This window comes from Diospyros lotus, chromosome 15 (genome assembly GCF_014633365.1).
Source record: "Diospyros lotus cultivar Yz01 chromosome 15, ASM1463336v1, whole genome shotgun sequence".
Taxonomy (NCBI): Eukaryota; Viridiplantae; Streptophyta; class Magnoliopsida; order Ericales; family Ebenaceae; genus Diospyros; species Diospyros lotus.
In genome coordinates this window covers 22,687,857-22,693,781 of record NC_068352.1, presented here as the reverse complement: position 1 = coordinate 22,693,781, position 5,925 = coordinate 22,687,857, and positions in this window count along the sequence as shown.

Sequence of the window (5,925 nt, the reverse complement as noted above, 5' to 3'; positions counted from 1 at the left end):
GGAGCATTGGAAAGCTATTAGGTGGCTCCTTATGTATCTAAAAGGGTCCATAAATAAAGGATTAGTGTTTTCATCCAACTCTGGAAATTTTAGTAGCATAATAGGTTACTATGATTCTGACTTTGCTGCTGACTTAGATAAGCGTAGGTCCCTAACAAGATATACCTTTACCCTAGGTGGAAACATCATAAGCTAGAAATCTAGTCTCTAGTATATAGTGGCCTTGTCCACAACAGAGGCTGAATATGTGGCTCTAACAGAAGCCATAAAAAAGGCCATTTAGCTGTAAGGAATAGTAAATGAGTTAAGACTAGGAGAGCAAATCCCTAAAGTATTTTGTGACTCACAAAGTGCAATTCATCTCTCAAAGAATAGTGTATTTCATGAGAGAACTAAGCACATAGATGTGCGTCTTCATTTTGTTAGGGATATAATATCTAAAACGCAAATTAAAGTGGAAAAGATCTCCACTAAAGTTAACCATATAGATATCCTAACCAAGCCTATTCCTGTGGCCAAGTTTGAGCAAGCTTTAGCCGTGCTCAAAGTGTTCCCAATGTAGCCGGGAGAGTAGCAGGGGTCCTTAATCAAATCCACTATTAAATCCATTCTTGAATCAAGGTGGAATTTGTTAATTATGTGATTCAAAATATTTTTCAAATTAAAATTTTAATTCTGTTAAATTTTTAGTTAATTCATGATTTTTTGTATTTAAATTTGCTGAGCAATTGTATCTTATTTTTGGCATGAATTTAGCTATAATTTAAAAAACATTTGAATGGGATTTCATTTGTATTATGCGGCAGCATTCTCAGCCATTGATCTTAAATAAATGGCCATCATGTGGCCCTTATCAATTCCCCCTTGGTATATAAGCTAACAAATCCCTAATCGTCCTCTCTCTCTTCCACGATATTCAAACCCTAATCTATGCCAAGGTGAGACACAACGTGTGAATCCTTGAGATCTACAAGAACATCCGATGAGTATTGTGTTGATCTTTGTTCCAAAATCGCTTGAGGCGTGAAAGATAGGTAAGGAGAGGCTGTTTCTACAGGTAGTCTGTTGGTTTTCTGATTGTCTGTGTGTTGTAAATCAGCTTTTTTATTTTCTTGCAATACTGAAATCATTCTTGTTGTTCTTCCTATAAGATTGTAATATTATGTTGTAATAACTTCAATATTAGTGGATTGACTAGGGGTGAAAACCCCTAACGTGAGTAGGACCTGATTTTGGGTCTAAACACGTAAATACTTGTCTTTGTGTGCATTGTGTATTGGCAGTTTGAAGTTGTATTTTTTATTTTCATTTTGCTGTCGATTTGATCTGCTTGGTCGAGAATTGGTACAAGGTTTCCTCACGGCATTAATAAACAAAGACCCAATATAAATAAATGGTGGCAAGAATAGAATGAACAAGCTGAAGCCGATTGCCAAATGATAGTAGTATGAACCTTATCCCAAAAGACACTTCAAACCGCCTCTACCACATCTCAATACTTTCTAAAGAATTTAATGGTAAATCCATCAGGCCAAGGTGCTTTGTTATCACTCATACCAAATAAAGATTGTTTGACTTCCTAAGAGTCACCACACCAATAAGCTTCAGCCACTGGTCCTGCGTTAATTACCTATCCACAAAAGGAGCAACTTTTGCTGGTTGCAACCTTGCCATGCAAGAATTACTTCCTAGGAGCTGTGGATAGAAAGACAATGAAGTCCACTACCTCTTCCCTAGAATCCACAATCGAGTCGTCTAGCTACTGGAGGTTGAAGACATGATGGTTACTCCTTCAAACTATCATGGTCTAGAAGAAGAATTGGGAGCACCGATCCCCCTCCACCAACCACTTAACAATATATCAACTTTATTAAAGAAAAAAACTAAACTAATACCATGAAACAATACCCTCAAAGGAAAAAATCTTCATTTGAAAACCTTCAATTTATTTTTATTTGGGTATGTATATAGAATAGGGCACCTTTTAATATAAAGATGTATATACATATATTATTAAATTTTGATTTTTCTTTTCAATACAATTTTTTTCCCTGAGACAATACAAAATTCTTATTAGCTCAAAGTTATTAGAGTATTTTCTTCATAAGCTTTATAATAATCATAACAAAAACATGCTTCCAAGTGATGGCTTTTTCAATATCATTTCTATTTGGCAACTCCTTAAAATTCCATATCAAAGTTAAAAAATTATTTTTAATTACAATGCTCATATTTTTTGTACAATATTATAGAAATTAAGTACCAATGCAATTTTTAATATAAAATAATAAGATTGTTTGTTTGTAATTCATTTATTACATACCAAAATAATTATTATTTTGATAGTTTTTTAAAATATTACTAATCTATTATTTGGACAAACACTTCATAAAAATAACCTAATATTTCTTGGGCAGTGTTTCTTAATATAAAGGGGTCAGCATTTTAACCCAATTTTCAATAGTAGTCTAACTCAGCTACCTATCAAGCGCAAGCACCCATTAACCAAGGGTGTTCAGGTCTAGACTGCCCCTTGAGTACTTCCCCATTTGAGGTGACTTCAACTCTGAAGTTAGCCACTGCTTGGGCTTTTATGCAGATTGGGTTTGGTATTCAATGTTAAAAGAGTTTTATGTCTACCGTCCACTTCAATATTCATCCCGAGAACTCAAACCTCCTAAACATATATTTAAGGGCTTAATTGGTTAAAATAATAACTCAATGTGCTTAAAAAGAAGGCTTTAGCTTGCAGGCGAATATAAATAAGGCACAGGCCAATTTCTCAGTCAGTGTATAGAACTTTGATGCCAACTTGTCTTTTACTCACGTAATATGTAGGTCTTTGGACCCTATTTTCTTCTTGAATTAGAACCGAGCTTACAACCTCATTTGAAATAACCAAATAAATGTAACAGTCCCCAATTGAGACTTGGTCAAAACTAGGACAGAGAATAGGTATGCTTTCAACTTCTCAAAGTCTTTTTGGAAGTCATTAGTCTAAGAAAAAGTTTTGTACCCGAATGAGAGCCTAAAGAAATGTAACTCCTTCTTTATAGACTTTGGTAGCAATTTACCCAAAGTAGCCATTTTCCTAATCAACATCTAGACATCCTTGATATCCCTCCTTGGGGGGGGCATCTCTAGGATTGCCTTTATCTTGGAAGGATTTGCCTCAATCCACCTATGATGGACCATAAATCCAAGGAACTTACCCACCATTATTACCTTAAAGGCACATTTAGCGAGGTGAGCTTCATTTGATACTTTCACAAGGTCTAGAAGAATTCCTCCAAATTCACCTAATATTACTCAGCTAAAGAACTCTTGACTAACATATCATCCACATATGCCTCCGTGTTACTACCTAGCTGAGCTTTGGAAAGCTTGTTCACAAATTGCCGATAAGTAACCATGGCATTTTTAAGCCCGAAAGGCATCACTTTAAAATAATAAGTGGCCTTATTTGTGATGAATGTCATCTTTTCCTAATCTTCAAGGTGGAAGGATATTTGTTGATACCACCGGAAGGCATCTAGAAAGCTCTTCATCAATTGATATCCCATTGTCTTATCAATTTATGCATCAATTTGATGAAGATGGTAGCTATCCATGGGATAGGCCTTATTGAGATCCTTGAAAACAATGTAAAGTCTCTATTTACTTGGTCCTTTAGAGACAAGGCTGACATTGCTAGCCAATTCGGATAGATTATCTCTTGGATATGATGAGTTACCATGAGTTTTTTCATTTCTTCCTTAATAGCTTAAGCTTTTTTTAGAGCAAACCTCATTTTCTTCTATTTCCCTGGAATATCTTGCATCGACCATGCAAAGATGTCCTAGCACTCTCGGAGAAGTGAGATTATCTATGTCCTCACTAGATCTTCCAACTTGGTGTTGATCTTAACCACTTGGTGAAAGACTTCCTCCATCAAGGGAATCTTTACAAGATAAAGCTAGTGACCACTCTTAGGATGATAATCTAGAACCCTATTTGAACTCACTTTTTACTCCTTAACCCAACCCCAAGCTTGGGGTTTTGTTCTTCTCGAGCTCTACCCTTGATTGCTCGTTTCAAGTTGGGTTTGGTTTCACTTCAAGCTTCGACCCGTGCTTGATTTTAGTCAACTTGTTAAGTAAAGCAACATAGAATTCCCAAGTCATTTCTTTGTCACCTTAGACCTCACCAATTCCATAAGGAGTGGGGAACTTCATATTATAGGCTACCAAGAAATCAAGGGTTACTCAAGCAATAAGAGAACCACTACCCACTAGAAAGGGTAATTGAATGAGTCTTTTTGCATACACTACTTCTCCACCAAATCTGATCAACGAGAGTCGAGCTAGCCTAAGCTTCTCCATCTTGTAGTCCATTGTCAGGAAGACCTTATTGTAAAGAATCTCCAAAAAAACTCCCTAGTTCCACTAAGATTCACTTGAGCTCCCATTTTCCCAATTTGGTGGAGATGAGAAATGGTCATTATAACTTAAGTGACTTGGGAGATCTTTATTCGAGAAGGAGATCATCTTTTGATGTCTTGACCTCCTATAACTTGATCGATTAGCCTCCAAGGTCGAGACCAACTCTTTCTTCTCTATTGTTTAGGCTTGCATGAACCATTATCTTGAACCAATTAAGAAGTCACCAAGATGGCCACAATTGATCAACTACTCTTGGATTTTGTCCTTAAGTTGCTGGTAATCCTTAATATTATACCTATGATCTCCATAGAAATGACAATACTTGTGTTTGTTTTGCCTAGGAATGGGAGCTCTTCGAAGATAATCCCTATCCTTCAAGACCATTAGGATCTTAGTCCAACTGGCGTTGAGATGAGTATAGCAAACTAGGCTTCCTCCGGTATTACCTAAACCCAAGCGATTGTGTCTTTCCTCAACAGTTATCAAGATTGTGCTCTATAATATGATATAGAGCACTCTTGGATTTTGTCCTTAAGTTGCTGGTAATCCTTAATATTATACATATGATCTCCATAGAAATGACAATACTTGTGCTTGTTTTTCCTAGGAATAGGAGCTCCCATTAGGGGAGCTCTTCGAAGATAATCCCTATCTTTCAAGACCATTAGGATCTTAGCCCAACTGGCATTGAAAGGAGTATAGCAAACTAAGCTTCCTTGGGTATTACCTAAACCCAAGCAATTATGTGTCTTTCCTTAACAGTTATCAAGATTGTGCTCTATAATATGATATAGAGCACTCTTGGATTTTGTCCTTAAGTTGTTAGTAATCCTTAATATTATACCCAGGCCCGGACCCAAAGGCAAAATCAAGAGCCCATTGTCTCAAGGCCCGTGATTTTGCCAATTTAAGGGGGGCCATAAATTTGAAATGAAAATTACTATTTTACCTTTGGGGCAAAATAGCAATTTTGCCCCCATTTAAATCTCTCCCCCCCCCCCCAAAAAAAAAAAATCTGTTGAACGCAGCAGAAGTCTCTGGCAAATTCTCTTTCCTCCATTCTTTCACTCTCTCAAGAAGAACAACCCTCTAAATCACTGATTTTTTGAAATCTAGCCGTCTGATCTTATATCCAACCATATTTTTACCGTGAAAGTGGCCTTGATCTACAAGAAGGTATGTCTTTTAATTTTATCAGCAATTATTTTCGATATAGATGCATGATATATACATATATACACACGATTTGGGCTAAGCCGAAAGTTTTAATCTTAGATCTATAGAGATTCAGCTGTTGGATCTTGTTAGATTTTTGGTATGTTGGTCGATGGAGATTAGGGTGTTGGGTGGTTGCCTCTGATCGTCTGAAACCACCGGACACGGTGGCCGGCGGTGGGATCTGCCATATGTGTGTGTGTAAATGTTTATATATTCTGCAAATATATATTTTGTAAATATATATGTTAATATTTATATATTCTATAAATATATATTCTGTAAATAT